Source organism: Ylistrum balloti, unplaced genomic scaffold, assembly GCF_031769215.1.
Source record: "Ylistrum balloti isolate Yb309-2 unplaced genomic scaffold, AGI_CSIRO_Ybal_v1 Utg369612, whole genome shotgun sequence".
Lineage (NCBI taxonomy): Eukaryota > Metazoa > Mollusca > Bivalvia > Pectinida > Pectinidae > Ylistrum > Ylistrum balloti.
Window position 1 is genome coordinate 699709 of NW_026781887.1, and position 20412 is coordinate 720120.

Sequence of the window (20412 nt, forward strand, 5' to 3'; positions counted from 1 at the left end):
CGTAAATAATGTCAAGGAACTTTGTAATTTGGGAAAATATTTGTTTTATCCTACAAAAAACCCGCCAAAATACTGCCAGCTCTGTTTCTTCCTAGGATCATGTTTGTATATGTATGTTATGTGTTCAGCTCTCCTGAACATGTGTGCATCTATGTGTGAGAGGGTGTATGTGTCTATGTATGTGAGGGTGTGTGCGCGCGTGTGTGTGTGGGGTGGAGGGTGAGCAGGTGTGTACGTGTGTGTGAGGGTGTGGGTGAGGGTGTGGGTGATGGTGTGTGTATGAGGGTGTGTGTGTGAGAGGGTGTGTGTGTGGGTGAGGCTGTGTGTGTGTATGAGGGGTGTGTGTGTGTGTGTGAGGGTGTATGTGTGTGAGGGTGTGTGCGTGTGTGAGTGTGTGTGTGTGTTTGAGGGTGTGAGTGGATTTGGTCGTGCGTATGAGTGTATGCTACATGTATGTATGTATATGTTTATGTATATGTACTACTTTTGTGACTATGAGTCGTAAGGCTCTCGGCTTATAAAGAATCTGAATATGAATAACTGCAAAGTGATATAACAAACTTCTATTGGGATAATGCTAATATTGTCAATTCGTAATGGAATTGGCATTGTTATGTTATTACAGACTTGATAATCCAGTACTATCCTGTTAATGAGTGACTAATTAGCTAATGAATTGGTCATCTCCAAATGACCGTTTGATCACCTCGTGATAAAATGACCTCGCCGTAACAAGGTGTCCAGGTGTAACGTAATTACCTACATAAAGGAGCTAAGACGGCCTGGGTGATTGGGTGTAATGTTACGGCTATGCAATCCACAGCACTATCTTCTAGACAACAGAGCAGTGTTACACTGATAAAAACAGCTTTTAATGCTCCCTACATCAAAGCAAATATATAATTACATAATTCAGGAAACTGGTCAATTTACACCTGTATCACGTGCTTTTCGTAATTGACACAAGTTGTGCGCATGATGAAGAATTGTCTGCCGAGAGTAAAAAATATGCTTGATGGAAAACAGCACGTTCGAGTACAAACAAAAAAAATCCCCTGAATTTGTATAACAGAACAGAAATACCATTGAATGAGATTTGGTGAGGCCTGAAGCCGGACGAAATGAAACGTACAGATTTATTAAAGTCTCAGTGCGGTATTGATTGTATGTGAATCATATCCAGCCATTTATCGTGCACAATTACTATAGATACGTTCTTTATGATTGCAAAGTGAATATAAGCTTGATGTGCAGACGACCGCGGGACAAAAGTACAGCCATGGCAAATATTAACTGAACACTTGAATTCTAAATGAATATTGCCCATTTAAATATGTAGCTTTGGTATGCTGAATCATTTATCGACGCCAGCGGAGACCTGACTCAGGGTTAGACCATGACAGATGGTCTTAACCCAACCGTGGTCGACACTTCATGGAGGACGCTTGCTCCATCAAAGGGGGTGTTTTTATCCTCAGTACGTCTCGGAATAAATTTAGCCGGCTCGGTTGATATCGTACAAAGGTATAGAATAGTAATATAGGCCTCTCCTGCGCGGGTTGACAATAACTCAGGAAAAACAGCTTTCAAGCCGTATTATCCTTAGGAATTTCAAAGATAAGGATGTATCCAATTCAGGGGATTATTTACAGTTTATGTTTAAAATCTTCAGTGTTGAAGTTGAGCATGCCTCAAATCAGCTGACGTGGAACCCGAATTACAACAAATCTACCGAATAACGTTCACCGCACAGGGAACTTGGCGGACTTGGAAAACTTTCAGAATTGTGTGTACCTCGGGAGGGTCGAGAGCGAAAGTTACCATCATTATTAAGCTGAGCAGTTCTGTTCGGTGAAAGTTTTACTCCTGACAAATTGTCGTTTGCTTGTCTGAGGCTCTTGGGAGAGGAAACCTTTAATTTTACACTGCAGCAGACGCCCTTAACACGCGAGCACGTGCGGTTAGGAATAGAGCTGTTCATGTATCGGAGAAAGCAAAAATGGCCATGAATTATTCCTTCCTAACGGGGCACTTGAAAGATTTGTTGAAACACGGGATCGACTTATGACAGCGTCACACTAAGGTATGAACAATAGCATTTGTCATTTCCAACCTAATTTGTTGTTTCGTTGTGTAACAAACGACATGGTAGCCATGTCATTTCAAATAACATGGTAAACATACGTGATCAAACTAGTTAAGTCTTTATGTTCAACGCTTTCGTTGTACACTTGTTTATGGGACATTATCAGGCGATGTTACATGTAGACATAATTTCGTATATTTATGTCTATCAAAGTGTTGTTTATTTTCCTATTTTAGATTTGATTCCCATGAGTGTTGTTTCTCCTTTAAAGGCAGATGTCAAAATTCTGAAAATGATCGAGGTCAGAGAGTACCTTGATATCAAACAAATAACATGTTTTCTTTGCCTGATCTATGTCTTGTTTGATGTGGTAGAAACAGGTAGTCCACACCGTGGCTCCGAGTCAAAAGGACATTTGATAGGCTTATTTTGAGGGAGTTTTAATTATCGTCGTTCAACATTACAGATTACAAAATTATGTAATGTGACAATGGTTTTGAGGTTTTAAATTCGATCTTGTGACCCTAATGCGCATTATTGACGTCATCATGAACTTCTTTGAGCAAAAGAAATCACAGATTTGATTTTGCTAGACTGTCATGGATCGTTCTGATAAAAAAAGTAACATGTAATTGGATGTTGCACAGTTATCGACAATTAAAAAGTTGTTTGAATATGCGAAATATATCAGGTGTCTTTTCATATTTCGGAAAATAATAAATGTTGGATAAACATTATAATAGTCAGCGATCAAGTTCCTTCAATGACATCAATATTTATCCTTGAAAACATGTTTCCATTCGGAGGAAAATTATTACCAATAATGACACTCTGGAAGACATCGGCGCGAGGCATTCTGACGTGACCCAATAAGGAACGGTAGGACGTTTCATGTCATCTTCAGTAACATCACAGTAACACATGTTTTAGATAACACATTATATAGAATGGAAAGGCATCGAACAATGAGGCCAGTACAGTTGGTGAATACCGACGATAACTTGGTTAACTACCCTAGGGTTTTATTGTTAATTCAGTTAAATAACACTTAAAGTCAGCATAAACAATTAATCATTTAACCCGACCTCTAATACAATACAGCAGGGCCAGTGTTTTGCATTTCATCGAAAAAACGGGATACGAAATCCGTATGATATATTCACCAGAAAATGTCAGTGATTAAAAAAGCTAAGTATTATTGGCAATATCCTCGGAGTGTGGATTATATTTTGGTTTGGTGTCCTATTGGTAATATCCCCGGAGTGTGGATTATATTTTGGTGTCCTATTGGTAATAACCTCGGAGTGTGGATTATATTTTGTTTTGGTGTCCTATTGGTAATAACCTCAGAGTGTGGATTATATTTTGGTGTCCTATTGGTAATAACCTCGGAGTGTGGATTATATTTTGTTTTGGTGTCCTATTGGTAATAACCTCGGAGTGTGGATTATATTTTGGTGTCCTATTGGTAATACCCTCGGAGTGTGGATTATATTTTGGTGTCCTATTGGTAATAACCTCGGAGTGTGGTGATACCCTCGGAGTGTGGATTATATTTTGGTGTCCTATTGGTAATAACCTCGGAGTGTGGATTATATTTTGGTTTGGTGTCCTATTGGTAATAACCTCGGAGTGTGGATTATATTTTGGTTTGGTGTCCTATTGGTAATAACCTCGGAGTGTGGATTATATTTTGGTGTCCTATTGGTAATAACCTCGGAGTGTGGATTATATTTTGGTGTCCTATTGGTAATAACCTCGGAGTGTGGATAATATTTTTGGTTTGGTGTCCTATTGGTAATAACCTCAGAGTGTCTATTATATTTTGGTGTCCTATTGGTAATAACCTCGGAGTGTGGATTATATTTTGGTGTCCTATTGGTAATAACCTCGGAGTGTGGATTATATTTTGGTGTCCTATTGGTAATAACCTCAGAGTGTGGATTATATTTTGGTGTCCTATTGGTAATAACCTCAGAGTGTGGATTATATTTTGGTGTCCTATTGGTAATAACCTCGGAGTGTGGATTATATTTTGGTGTCCTATTGGTAATAACCTCGGAGTGTGGATAATATTTTTGGTTTGGTGTCCTATTGGTAATAACCTCAGAGTGTGGATTATATTTTGGTTTCCTATTGGTAATAACCTCAGAGTGTGGATTATATTTTGGTTTCCTATTGGTAATAACCTCGGAGTGTGGATTATATTTTGGTGTCCTATTGGTAATAACCTCAGAGTGTGGATTATATTTTGGTGTCCTATTGGTAATAACCTCGGAGTGTGGATTATATTTTGGTTTGGTGTCCTATTGGTAATAACCTCGGAGTGTGGATTATATTTTGGTTTGGTGTCCTATTGGTAATAACCTCAGAGTGTGGATTATATTTTGGTGTCCTATTGGTAATAACCTCGGAGTGTGGATAATATTTTTGGTTTGGTGTCCTATTGGTAATAACCTCAGAGTGTGGATTATATCTTGGTTTCCTATTGGTAATAACCTCGGAGTGTGGATTATATTTTGGTGTCCTATTGGTAATAACCTCGGAGTGTGGATTATATTTTGGTGTCCTATTGGTAATAACCTCAGAGTGTGGATTATATTTTGGTGTCCTATTGGTAATAACCTCAGAGTGTGGATTATATTTTGGTGTCCTATTGGTAATAACCTCAGAGTGTGGATTATATTTTGGTTTGGTGTCCTATTGGTAATAACCTCGGAGTGTGGATTATATTTTGGTGTCCTATTGGTAATAACCTCGGAGTGTGGATTATATTTTGGTTTGGTGTCCTATTGGTAATAACCTCAGAGTGTGGATTATATTTTGGTTTGGTGTCCTATTGGTAATAACCTCGGAGTGTGGATTATATTTTGGTGTCCTATTGGTAATAACCTCAGAGTGTGGATTATATTTTGGTGTCCTATTGGTAATAACCTCGGAGTGTGGATTATATTTTGGTGTCCTATTGGTAATAACCTCGGAGTGTGGATAATATTTTTTTTGGTGTCCTATTGGTAATAACCTCAGAGTGTGGATTATATTTTGGTGTCCTATTGGTAATAACCTCAGAGTGTGGATTATATTTTGGTGTCCTATTGGTAATAACCTCGGAGTGTGGATTATATTTTGGTGTCCTATTGGTAATAACCTCAGAGTGTGGATTATATTTTGGTGTCCTATTGGTAATAACCTCAGAGTGTGGATTATATTTTGGTGTCCTATTGGTAATAACCTCAGAGTGTGGATTATATTTTGGTGTCCTATTGGTAATAACCTCGGAGTGTGGATTATATTTTTTTTGGTGTCCTATTGGTAATAACCTCAGAGCGTGGATTATATTTTGGTGTCCTATTGGTAATAACCTCGGAGTGTGGATTATATTTTGGTGTCCTATTGGTAATAACCTCGGAGTGTGGATTATATTTTTTTTTGTGTCCTATTGGTAATAACCTCAGAGTGTGGATTATATTTTGGTGTCCTATTGGTAATAACCTCAGAGTGTGGATTATATTTTGGTGTCCTATTGGTAATAACCTCGGAGTGTGGATTATATTTTGGTGTTATAATAACCTCGGAGTGTGGATTATATTTTGGTGTCCTATTGGTAATAACCTCGGAGTGTGGATTATATTTTGGTTTGGTGTCCTATTGGTAATAACCTCGGAGTGTGGATTATATTTTGTTTTGGTGTCCTATTGGTAATAACCTCGGAGTGTGGATTATATTTTGGTGTCCTATTGGTAATAACCTCGGAGTGTGGATTATATTTTGGTGTCCTATTGGTAATAACCTCGGAGTGTGGATTATATTTTGGTGTCCTATTGGTAATAACCTCGGAGTGTGGATTATATTTTGGTTTGGTGTCCTATTGGTAATAACCTCAGAGTGTGGATTATATTTTGGTGTCCTATTGGTAATAACCTCAGAGTGTGGATTATATTTTGGTGTCCTATTGGTAATAACCTCGGAGTGTGGATTATATTTTGGTGTCCTATTGGTAATAACCTCGGAGTGTGGATTATATTTTGGTGTCCTATTGGTAATAACCTCAGAATGTGGATTATATTTTGGTGTCCTATTGGTAATAACCTCGGAGTGTGGATTATATTTTGGTTTGGTGTCCTATTGGTAATAACCTCAGAGTGTGGATTATATTTTGGTGTCCTATTGGTAATAACCTCGGAGTGTGGATTATATTTTTGGTTTGGTGTCCTATTGGTTATAACCTCGGAGTGTAGTTTACTCGTGACTTTTTTGCCAAATTGAGCAATCATTCTCCAAGGAAAATAATATCTAAATGAATTTTCCTTTACTTTTCTCCCTTTTTTCTCTGGTCTTTTTAGCACGGGTTTAAAATAGTGAGATGTTGACTGCAGCAGATATCCCAAACGTGTCAAGCATTAGAAGGCTCACAATATTTAGTATTAAAAACGGTTGATTTATATAACAGGTTTGTTGATATGTCTTGGATTACAAGACACCAAATGTGTTCAACAATCACGTATACTCTGTGACAAACGTCTTAAATTAAATCGACTGACTGATTGAATATTTATCGTTATGTGTCTAATGATAATTTTTAAATACTTTAATTCGTAGACTTGATATGACAGCCAAGGTTAGTGTGTACTCTAATAGAGACAAATATAAAAAGTGGTAAGCCATTAACTGTACAGCGTCGGAAACATTAGCAATAAAAACGGAAAACACCACACACATTACAAACCAGATGTCTTGTATCCCACATAACGTTCTTATTTCTTTGACACGTGTACAAGGGAAGAACTTCAAACATAACGATTAGCACAGACAAAACATAATAGGACACAAATGAAAAGGGAAACCAGAGGTATCAACATGAGGGGATGAAGAGAAAGATGGAATTAAGGAGATGAAAACGAGGGACGGGAAGTTAAGGGTAGGTGAAATGAGGGACGATGAAAAAGATTAATGGAACCGATGGAAGGGTAGAATAAAAAGATGAAATGAAGAACGAAAGGGTAAAAAGAACCGATGGAAGGGAAGAATAAAAAGATGAAATGAGGGACGAAAGGGTAAAAGGAACCGATGGAAGGGTAGAATAAAAAGATGAAATGATGAACGAAAGGGTAAAAAGAACCGATGGAAGGGAAGAATAAAAAGATGAAATGAAGAACGAAAGGGTAAAAGGAACCGATGGAAGGGTAGAATAAAAAGATGAAATGAGGGACGAAAGGGTAAAAGGAACCGATGGAAGGGAAGAATAAAAAGATGAAATGAGGGACGAAAGGGTAAAAGGAACCGATGGAAGGGTAGAATAAAAAGATGAAATGAGGGACGAAAGGGTAAAAGGAACCGATGGAAGGGAAGAATAAAAAGATGAAATGATGAACGAAAGGGTAAAAAGAACCGATGGAAGGGAAGAATAAAAAGATGAAATGAGGGACGAAAAGGTAAAAGGAACCGATTGAAGGGAAGAATAAAAAGATGAAATGAGGGACGAGGAAAAGGATAAATGGCACCGTGGGATGGTTAGAAAAAAATAGTATGAAATGAGGAACGATGGAAAGGGTAAATGGAACTTAGGGATGGGCAGAGTAAAAAGATGACATGAGAGACGGTAAGGATAGAATAAATCAAGTAAAGAAGACGAGGAGGATTATTCAGCTGTTGTGTTAGATTGAAGAGAGTATTTACAGCGGAGACGAGAGTATCACGTTGTCAGGATATTAATTCCATGATATGTAACGTTCGCTTGGCCATATGTGTTGGCTATGCCAGCTATGTTCCACCAGTATTCCACAGCTTCTGAAACTTCCTGTAACTGGAATTAAAGAATTTGGAATTACTTTGATCCTCCTAAAATCTAATATCAGCATCATACAAGCAATTAGTCAGAAATAATTACGCAAAATCTCTCTTTAATGAACTTGCATATTTTTCACAAACACCTTATATCAAAGCATGTTCAAGACTTAAAATGAATCCCAGCTTTTGGGGATGTTGCTTCCAAGCCAATGGAAATATTAATGACTCTTTTAGCAGATTCGAAAACCGGAACATTTATGGTGATGTCGTGCATTCCTAATGAGTTCGTTACACAAGAGCAATCGGGACGGTTAGGGAATGAAAAGTTATAGAGCGGCTTAAAATACATCTTATCCTGCCCTCCCTGTCACCTTTATCAAATCCCCTACTTATTCAACGTATCGTGTAGAGAGATGAAAACCTGCGACATACTATATATCTAGTCTGTGTGTAAACTGATCTAATTCTGCATATTAATTTCACTGCTTGAAGCAACTATAACGAATTTGCATGCGTTGAGATTGCCAGCTGGGGAAAGTTAGTGATGTAGCGCGGACTCCGGAGCTCCAACGGAGAGAGAGAATGTATTACTACCCCCCAGTCGGGGTCTCGCTCAAGTCCTATCAATCATAACGTTGCTTCAGTCTCGGCTCCAATCCTGCAAATAACCAGGCAAAATTTAAATCAAGACAAGAAAAATTGTAAACAGTTTTTTTTTATTGTTGAATCTACACTTAACAGACGGATATAACGATTGGCTTCAGTACTAAATTCCTGATTAACGTGTAACATAATACCAGCTAACACATTATATAAAGCCGAAAAATAATCTTATATTTAGAAAAACATCATTCTATTTGAGAGGCTGATAACTGTTGACGTGTAACTGCCATTATCATAACTTACATGGGTGAAAACAAAAGTGCCTAGTGTTGGAAAGCATCGTTCAGCGCCGACTGGGGACATCATAATCTTGTCGGAGCCAGTCGTGTTTATTGTATAACGATCTACCGTATGAAGTGCTCACTTACGTTTAACATTAACTATTAATGCAGAATTATTACCGAAGATATCAAAATATTTTGAAAATCACAAATAGCAATGCTGTTGAATTGCATCGGGTTTCTCGTAAAAGTTTCCGCCGTGGTAATAAAAGAGACCGAGGAGTAGAAAGGGTGTAAGGAGAGTGAAAGTCTAGAGTCTGCATGCATTTTACCATACACATGCGATAAGATAACGAAAAACTAGTTTCGTCTCGTTTCACTACATTTTATGTCGCTCAGCATCGGGCGATGCCTCTCTGGGTCGACAACAACGGGGATGAAACGGGATTGGAGGGAAGATGACGTGACGGTGGAGGGTGGGGAGGGATAAGGAGGGGTTAGATCTGTACGAAAGGTGAAAAGAGTAAAGAAAGTGTCCTGGACAAAGTCCAAATGAGCAAGATGAAGAAAGATAACACCTATCAACAGAACTGCTGTGTTTATCAAGTTCGTTTAGTCAATATTTGGTTTTAATTCAATTGACGTCGGCTGATTATTGAATCTTTGAAGACACGAGTTACAAAATTTTGCAATTTTTGTTTCTTGTTTTGTTTTTGTTTGTTTTTGACGTAATTTCATATTTATTTTAATTTCTGTATTAGCTGTCTAGATGTTCCTAGAGGTAGGCTCATTGACCAATTTAAAATTGGAAACGGCGGTCCTTCTGATAAAAGTCACAAATACAAAATATGTATACTAAACCCAGCAGTGTGGCAAAGAGTTTTGTGATTTAAATAAAGAAATAACGTAGAAGTAGAAATTGATTTTGCAAAATCAAGTCGTATTATTGATTGGCTTAATAGCTGGATTAAGTCGTGTTAATGAATAACTTGTCGTGATGTAGCCGTAGTAAGTTGACCTTGCGTGATTGAGTCGTGGTCAGTTGACTTTGCCTGATTAAGTCGTGGTAAGTTGACTTGGCGTGATTAAGTCGTGGTAAGTTGACTTGGCGTGATTAAGTCGTGGTAAGTTGACTTGGCGTGATTAAGTCGTGGTAAGTTGACATGGCGTGATTAAGTTGTGGTCAGTTGACTTGGCGTGATTAAGTCGTGGTAAGTTGACTTGGAGTCGTGGTAAGTTGATTTGGCGTGATTAAGTCGTGGTAAGTTGACTTGGCGTGATTAAGTCGTGGTAAGTTGACTTGGCGTGATTAAGTCGTGGTAAGTTGACTTGGCGTGATTAAGTCGTGGTAAGTTGACTTGGCGTGATTAAGTCGTGGTAAGTTGACTTGGCGTGATTAAGTCGTGGTAAGTTGACTTCGCGTGATTAAGTCGTGGTAAGTTGACTTCGCGTGATTGAGTCGTGGTAAGTTGACTTGGCGTGATTAAGTCGTGGTAAGTTGACTTGGCGTCGTGGTAAAGGTTTACTGATTTGCCGGATTGCTGTTGATAATGATAGACTTTATAAACTTGTTTGGTTAACTCGTTTACTAGTCAGAGCAAATGGTTGGTGTTTAATTGTTAGGTGAGGTTTCATTTGGTTTGTCATTAACGGTCGTAATAAAGAGCGGTGCCCTTCTCCTAAAATCGGAATGGATACATGTACGATAACACTGTGTCATACTAAAGTAGTTAGCGGGTAAATTTGCTTGATTGATTCATCAAGTCAACCAGACGACAAATTAATCCCGCATTTGATGTTGCAGCGAGGCAGTTAAGTTCATTAGACCTGATGGCACGGTCTCCGTAACATGGGATCAACCTTCACCTTAGCAGGTCACATAAACCACAATTTTAGGAAGGAGTTAGCAGACACTTTAACATAGCGCCTAACTTGTATACACTCAAATTAATGAGGACACAGCCATTCACTGTGATCATTACATGGAATTGAAAACTAAATAACGGTATTTTGTGTAGAGAAAGTCCATTTTACGATATCAATTATCAGAGTGCTTTATCACAAATAACACCCTCTTAGACAATTTCCCAGCAAATTGACTGACATACATATCTATAAAATTTGGTAAGAATACAGTTTTCTACAAATAATCTGTACGTACAGAAAGCTTCAATCTATTGCACGTTCGCACACGTGAAGTAGATCATGAGTCGGTGTTTAATTCCTCATGCTATTTTTTACACCGCTGTTTCGTACGTTTCGACATGGATTGTAAACATCGCTTCGCTGACTTAGTCATCACGTAGCTTGACAGCTATCTCTTATTTCGGTACGTGAGGTGAGCGCACGCTTTCTATCGTTATCAACTGACTTTACATCAGACGGAATGAAATTGTGATATCAGCAATTTGTCTATAAGTTTCATAAGATATGGACAACAATGCGTAAACATCATAAATGTCGCTACCTGTAAACTGAATGTCAATCTTAAGTTTGCTATAATTTTTGCTACTATTGGTCTGTCACTGTCTGTAAACTGACTGTAGGTCTGTCACGGTCTGTAAACAGACTGTTGGTCTGTCACTTTCTGTAAACTGACTGTATGTCTGTCACGGTCTGTAAACAGACTGTTGGTCTGTCACTTTCTGTAAACTGACTGTATGTCTGTCACGGTCTGTAAACTGACTGTAGGTCTGTCACGGTCTGTAAACTGACTGTGGGTCTGTCACGGTCTGTAAACAGACTGTTGGTCTGTCACTTTCTGTAAACTGACTGTAGGTCTGTCACTGTCTGTAAACTGACTATTGGTCTGTCACTGTCTGTAAACTGACTGTAGATCTGTCACTGTCTGTAAACTGACTGTAGGTCTGTCACTGTCTGTAAACTGACTGTAGGTCTGTAACTGTCTGTAAACTGACTGTAGATCTGTCACTGTCTGTAAACTGACTGTAGATCTGTCACTGTCTGTAAACTGACTATTGGTCTGTCACTGTTTGTAAACTGACTATTGGTCTGTCACTGTCTGTAAACTGATACTATTGTGTGTCAGTCACTGTCTGTAAACTGATACTATTGTGTGTCAGTCACTGTCTGTAAACTGATACTATTGTGTGTCAGTCACTGTCTGTAAACTGATACTATTGGTCTGTCACTGTCTGTAAACTGATACTATTGTGTGTCAGTCACTGTCTGTAAACTGATACTATTGGTCTGTCACTGTCTGTAAACTGATACTATTGTGTGTCAGTCACTGTCTGTAAACTGATACTATTGTGTGTCAGTCACGGTCTGTAAACTGATACTATTGTGTGTCAGTCACTGTCTGTAAACTGATACTATTGTGTGTCAGTCACTGTCTGTAAACTGATACTATTGTGTGTCAGTCACTGTCTGTAAACTGATACTATTGTGTGTCAGTCACTGTCTGTAAACTGATACTATTGTGTGTCAGTCACTGTCTGTAAACTGACTATTGGTCTGTCACTGTCTGTAAACTGATACTATTGTGTGTCAGTCACTGTCTGTAAACTGATACTATTGTGTGTCTGTCACTGTCTGTAAACTGACTATTGGTCTGTCACTGTCTGTAAACTGATACTATTGTGTGTCAGTCACTGTCTGTAAACTGATACTATTGTGTGTCAGTCACGGTCTGTAAACTGATACTATGGTGTGTCAGTCACTGTCTGTAAACAGACTGTTGGTCTGTCACTGTCTGTAAACTGATACTATTGTGTGTCAGTCACTGTCTGTAAACTGATACTATAGTGTGTCAGTCACTGTCTGTAAACTGATACTATTGTGTGTCTGTCACTGTCTGTTAATTGATACTATTGTGTGTCAGTCACTGTCTGTAAACTGATACTATTGTGTGTCAGTCACTGTCTGTAAACTGATACTATTGTGTGTCTGTCACTGTCTGTAAACTGACTATTGGTCTGTCACTGTCTGTAAACTGATACTATGGTGTGTCAGTCACTGTCTGTAAACTGATACTATTGTGTGTCAGTCACTGTCTGTAAACTGATACTATTGTGTGTCAGTCACTGTCTGTAAACTGATACTATTGTGTGTCTGTCACTGTCTGTAAACTGATACTATTGTGTGTCAGTCACTGTCTGTAAACTGATACTATAGTGTGTCAGTCACTGTCTGTAAACTGATACTATTGTGTGTCAGTCACTGTCTGTAAACTGATACTATTGTGTGTCCGTCACTGTCTGTAAACTGATACTATTGTGTGTCAGTCACTGTCTGTAAACTGATACTATTGTGTGTCAGTCACTGTCTGTAAACTGATACTATTGTGTGTCAGTCACTGTCTGTAAACTGATACTATTGTGTGTCAGTCACTGTCTGTAAACTGATACTATTGTGTGTCAGTCACTGTCTGTAAACTGACTATTGGTCTGTCACTGTCTGTAAACTGATACTATTGTGTGTCAGTCACTGTCTGTAAACTGATACTATTGTGTGTCTGTCACTGTCTGTAAACTGACTATTGGTCTGTCACTGTCTGTAAACTGATACTATGGTGTGTCAGTCACTGTCTGTAAACTGATACTATTGTGTGTCAGTCACGGTCTGTAAACTGATACTATGGTGTGTCAGTCACTGTCTGTAAACAGACTGTTGGTCTGTCACTGTCTGTAAACTGATACTATTGTGTGTCAGTCACTGTCTGTAAACTGATACTATAGTGTGTCAGTCACTGTCTGTAAACTGATACTATTGTGTGTCAGTCACTGTCTGTAAACTGATACTATTGTGTGTCAGTCACTGTCTGTAAACTGATACTATTGTGTGTCAGTCACTGTCTGTAAACTGATACTATTGTGTGTCTGTCACTTTCTGTAAACTGACTATTGGTCTGTCACTGTCTGTAAACTGATACTATTGTGTGTCAGTCACTGTCTGTAAACTGATACTATTGTGTGTCAGTCACTGTCCGTTGTTTTCTGATTAAAGATCAAGATCTTATTAAATACTTAGCTGTGTTACGACAACTGCATTGACTTTGTTATCAAATCTAGACGGTAGAGAAGAATCAAATTAAACTGGTATATTTGATGATAATCCTAATTTTAGACGTAAAACAAGTCGATATGGCACTATCGTGCGACAGATAGTTTCCTAGTTCTCCAAGAATTCTGAGCCAAATTAGCATTAATTCGCTATATCTAATACTTCATGCAGAAGTAATCTGTCTGTTACGTTTCCCTTGGTTCAACACAGTTCCGTGCCTAGCTCTGTTGATTTTAGTCACATGAATTTGAAAAATGCGTTAATTTGTAAAGTTAGTTCGAACAAATATATAACAAGAAACGACTGGGGAAGTTTGGGGTTATCGTTTCAGCGGATAGCTGCATATCGAAACTAACTGCGGGGTATCAATTACCAAGACGGAACCTAACACGCAAGGATAGATTGTGATAATTTATATCCATATATCATTTCTAAAAAGCGCCGAATGTTTTACATACAGTTTTGTATGAACCACTCTAAACATGATACTACATTATAAGTTAATCAATATGACTCTCCATTGTCAGGAAGTCAAGACAGTCGAATTGGCACAAATGTTTGATATATTATCAGATTATGTGCGTGTTGTAAGATACGCTGATTGGTTAGTATGTCTGACGACAGAGTCGATGATTTACTGTTAGAAGGTATTACAGAGGAATACATAATATTTATCTATTTGTGTTTAGGATCGCGTCAAGCTTATCTGTATCACACTCTTATTCAATGGAAGCGGAAGGTCTTTATTATCCACGTGCGTTGCTCCATATAAACAGGATCTCTGAAAAAGATAAAAAAAAATCATTAAAATGGAAGACTCGTTTCTCGACATGTCTACTGTTTGTTGTTCATGCGTGACCCTTTGTTACATAAATCTAGGTATGTCTGGAGTGAAATAAAGAGATCTTGAGATTGGATACAAACAAAACGGTCTGGCGTGATAGGCTTGTTTTTATTAGTGTTTATCAAACATTTAAATATTTGCTTAACAACATGTGGAACTTACTCCCTAATCATAAATTATTTCATTTGACGATTTTTTTTCTTTAAAAAGCCAAAAGGAAATGTATGTTATATAAGTAATGTTCAGTAATGGATTTCGACACCAGAGACAGATGTCAATCAGTTCCCTTCAGCTCGGCGGCCGACAATAAACACATACTTCAGGCTTTACGACCAGTCCGATATGTACAAATATGTTTCCGTAATTACTAAGTAACCTCCATAGCTATAAAACATTTAGCAGACCCTATTTTCAGTCAGACATGTGACTTTGATCCTTACATCATAAGGCGATTCTGATATCTTGAACCGGCTAGTTTCCAGCGCTTTCCGGATCGTAAATCATTGTCGACATGTAAGACACAATTTGCCATCTGTCCGTAACTTTTCTGGTTTTCTTACCAGGGAAGAAGTGATATACCGTCTGTTGGTAGTTTATCATCAGGACTTGGAGGCCACGACAGCAGATATACAGTATTCGATGTTCCGTGAAAATAGCACATACTTTAATGCAAAAGCCGATACATTTGAAGAATATTAAGAACTGAGAAGAATATGCTTTTTTCATACACTAAAATTTCGGAAAACAACCAACGTGCATGTTTTTATTTCTGAAGCTTGCACATGTGATTAAGGATAAGTACATTTTGAAATTATTTGAAAACATGATTGTTTTGTATCATAGGTAAACCAGTGCTCTTGGTGCACATGTGTCTTTCTGCAAATAAAACGTCAGTGTTAGTGGTAGAACGTGTTTAGGTTGGGGCAGATCTCCAGAAAAACAAATGGTTAAAGCTATCGTGCTGATTAGTGAACGCCAAATCTAGAGTCCTGCAGCTGCCTAATGATATACAAATTCTGTTTCAGACGTCATTATAAGGAATCAAACTTCATTAAAGTTCCGGAAACAATTATATAGTTGTGTGATAATGTTTGGTAATTATCGTTCGCGTTTGTTTAAACGTCCGGCCTGTAACATCGTGTAATAAGCGCGCGCGTGAAGCGACACTAATTGTTGTCGCCCTGTACTGTTACGCTAAAGACAATTCTTTTTGTCATGTCATTTTAATTACTGATAACGACTAGCGGGTACCGTGGCCTTTCTACGCCAAATTACGGGGACGGGTCGCTGCTTTCTTTGTAATCAATTTTCACCACTGTTAGAGATACGCTAGCGAGTGTTGTCTGAATTGTCATAGCATTGTTTTCGATTACCTGTATAGTTGTTCCAATTACCTACCTGAACTGATGTTTGATGGCGGGTGCAGGAATCAGGAGACAATAACCATAATAGATGGAAAGACTGATATAAACACCATTTATCAAAATAGTACAATACGACAGGGTGGTTAGGTAAAGTGTTCTGTCCTCGTTGCATCGATTTTGATTTTGGATTAGATTTTTGTGTTAAGATGTCTGCCCTGTTCTTTTCTTTTTATTCTCGATCAACAACTTTCTACCAGTAATGTTAAGGCCATAGGCCAAGAACAAATCATATAGTTATTCTACTCTAAAAATGGACCAACTTCTAACATCTGTAATCGTTAACAAAAATTATGTCTCGTACTTCCATTGAACATTTCCATATGTAACATACGTGTTTTATGCCGTGTGATTAATGTAATAATTTTTATTTCCCATTGATGAATTTTCCATTTCTGGATGACAACAATTCTGCATCCCCATCCAATGGTGTTTATATGTCGTAGTTGATTCGATATTAACGGGCCTGTCTCATTTATCACGATTTCCTTGTACGAATTGATCAAGTGACTGACAAACCATGGGGAAGATAGTTTAAGTGTTAGTTCCAATTTTGGATACCTTGTTCTCATTTAAGAACGTGACACTACCTACTAGGATTGACCAATATTTACATGGCGCGTCAAAGCCTTTAATGTGTTGCCGAGTCTAGTTCCGTCCCTCGGGGTGAACTTCACCCGAGGCGAATATTCCGAAGGATAAAAAAATATGTTACCGGGAAGGATGATACAGATGTTCGTTGGTGGTAACAGACCTTCCTTTCTCTTGGCACGACCTTTCGAACACGTGTTCGCTCTCAAACATCTGCGATGAAGAAAGGAATACATCGCTAACTCTCAGCAAAAACCAACTTCATAACATGACCCCTGAATGACATAAAGTCATTCCACCAGAAGAAATCAGGTATTGAAAACCGGCGAACATTGGTGATATTACATTTTTAAGAGTGAGAAATTTATTCGAAGACTAAATTGTTAAAAAAAAAGCTTTTCGTGTTTTCTTGAGCAGAAATGATTATGTATGACTGGGGGTAGATAGGGATATTATCAAAGTGATGCTTGTGTGGTATATTGTTATGGAGACCTTTCAGTTCAGACCGTATACGATTTCAGGGGATTATACCGTCAACAAGGAATATCCTCCGTGTACCTTGTGACATCGTGTATTCTCAACACCACAGGTAAATCAGGGCAACTCGAGAAACGCGGACACAACGCGGACTGACATTAAGTTGTTCAAATATCTCACTGATTCCTGTAACAAAATATCCCGCTATGATGCATACGGAGACTTTTCATACATGTTTTATGTGAAATAAACGTGCCGAAGTGATTTCTCGAAAATGTATATGAAGTTATTAATGAGTATTACAACTCGCTGCGACATTGCATTGTACGTTTCATCCGTCGCTGTCTACCGTCTGACAACCAGTCTATATGTTTACTTCGGTCTGTAAACTCTGTCTACCGTCTGACAACTAGTCTATATGTTTACTTCGGTCTGTAAACTCTGTCTACCGTCTGACAACTAGTCTATATGTTTACTTCGGTCTGTAAACTCTGTCTACCGTCTGACACCAGTCTATATGTTTACTTCGGTCTGTAAACTCTGTCTACCGTCTGACAACCAGTCTATATGTTTACTTCGGTCTGTAAACTCTGTCTACCGTCTGACAACCAGTCTATATGTTTACGTCGGTCTGTAAACTCTGTCTACCGTCTGACAACTAGTCTATATATTTACGTCGGTCTGTAAACTCTGTCTACCGTCTGACAACCAGTCTATATGTTTACTTCGGTCTGTAAACTCTGTCTACCGTCTGACAACCAGTCTATATGTTTACTTCGGTCTGTAAACTCTGTCTACCGTCTGACAACTAGTCTATATATTTACTTCGGTCTGTAAACTCTGTCTACCGTCAGACAACTAGTCTATATATTTACTTCGGTCTGTAAACTCTGTCTACCGTCTGACAACCAGTCTATATGTTTACGTCGGTCTGTAAACTCTGTCTACCGTCTGACAACTAGTCTATATATTTACTTCGGTCTGTAAACTCTGTCTACCGTCAGACAACTGGTCTATATGTTTATTCCGGTCTGTAAACTGTCTACCGTCTGACAACTAGTCTATATGTTTACGTCGGTCTGTAAACTCTGTCTACCGTCTGACAGCTAGTCTATATGTTTACTTCGGCCTGTAAACCTCTGTCTACCGTCTGACAACTAGTCTATATGTTTACTTCGGTCTTTAAACCTCTGTCTACCGTCTGACAACTAGTCTATATGTTTACTTCGGTCTTTAAACCTCTGTCTACCGTCTGACAACTAGTCTATATGTTTACTTCGGTCTGTAAACTCTGTCTACCGTCTGACAACTAGTCTATATGTTCACTTCGGCCTGTAAACTGTCTACCGTCTGACAACTAGTCTATATGTTTACTTCGGCCTGTAAACCTCTGTCTACCGTCTGACAACTAGTCTATATGTTTACTTCGGTCTTTAAACTCTGTCTACCCTATGACATTTATAGTCTATAATTTTCCCTCGGTCTGCACCAGTAAACGTTCTGTAGCCACACTTTGTAATTAATATCAAGTTAATGCATTACCGTTGGCAGTGAATTCCGATGGTTGTACAGAATGGTTATAGCATTCTTTACGCCGAGAGGAGATCTAGTGTCAATGTTTTATACAAACTGGCCTGCTTATTTGTTGCGGAATGCTGTCTCCCCACTAAACAGCATTCTCTTGTGTTTAAACTGGCACTAAATTGAACATCACGTGATTTTCCTAATCAGAAGTATGATTATGGCTTATGGTAGAACATTTGATGTCTACTATCATATCCATGGCTAATAGCATATAAAACGATAGCATATCTACATTTCATAAATCCGCGTCTGTTCTCTCCTTACGTATCATAGAGTGGGTCTTATGTTCGAATATAATGTTATGTATTCTGGGTTTTGTTTGTTAAATCAGGAGTAGATGTGCCTGGTGTTACGTTTCTAATGACGTGCCTAGTATGATGTGTATAATGGTATGTCTTATGTGTCTATTGTTATGTCTTATTACATTTTATATTATGTGTCTGATGTTATGTGTGTATTATTCTCTCTCTTGTGTCTGACATTATGCAGCTAATATTATGTCTAATGATATGTGTCAAATGTTAGGTGTCTGTTGTTACGTGTGTATTGGTGTGTCTAGTGTATCTAGTATTATGTCTAGTGTTTTGTTAGTATTATATTCAAAATAACGGGTCTGATGTTACATGGCTTCTATCGTATCCAGTGTTTTATTAAAGAAATCGAATCTATTGCCTACACAGTATATTGTCCATCAGGATTAATCTGGTGATAGCTACAATATAAAATTTAGACCGTCACTTTTGTTAGCTAGTTTTGACGTTTACCACATCAAATGTTACATAAGACTGTGTTTTCAATCAGATAGGTGTTTAGATAAACCTGGCTGTATTATTAATGTAAACGTAAGCTGTGTAAAACGTACTCCTCGAGCAGTTAAAAAATCCCTGATCATTTGTGCAGACACTAAAAACAGCAAGACCTAACCTGCCACATCATTACATGTATGATCTAGTGTCTGTGGAAAGAGGGGTGTAAAATCTGTATAGATCATTCTCAATATATTTGTATTCAAAATCTGTGATTTAATGAAATCAACGCAACAAGCAACTTTTCTCAAAACAAAATCTCAAAATATTATCAAGAAACGTCTTTTTATTGTGTAAAAATGTCGGGATGTTATAATTGTCATACCATCTGTTATGCCATTTCCAAAAAGCGAAATATATAAGATAACATCTGATTATTTCCATAAAAAATGAATTATACTTTTGTATGATATCACACTGCAGGCTGTACCGAGCCTGATTTACAAGACAGAGAGGAGTGTCCCATTACGGTAATGGTTCTGTCCTCGACCGTCGCTGAAAGCATTGTCTAGTATAGTCGGCCATTATGAGTAATTTATATCACTGATTACGCTTAATTGAGAAACAACTTAGTTTCATTGACGAACAAATGGATGGAGTGAGAGATAAAATTACCCCGGTGCCTGTTGTAATCCTCTCAGTCAGAACAAATCAATTCACAGAGATGCTTTGTTCCTGCAACGCTACCGGATATACTTTGTAATTGTCGCAACTTTGTATTCAGTTTCTGGGCGTGGCAAGTTTGAAAATCATAAAATATAAAGTATCAATTAATCTTTCAATTTAGAATCACCTTCAATGTTGTACCTCGAACAGTTTGTCTCCAGCATTATACCTACATAAACCTGGTAAAGATTGGATAAAATCTATGATGTAAAACCTCGAAGTCGTTTGATTGGTTGATAAG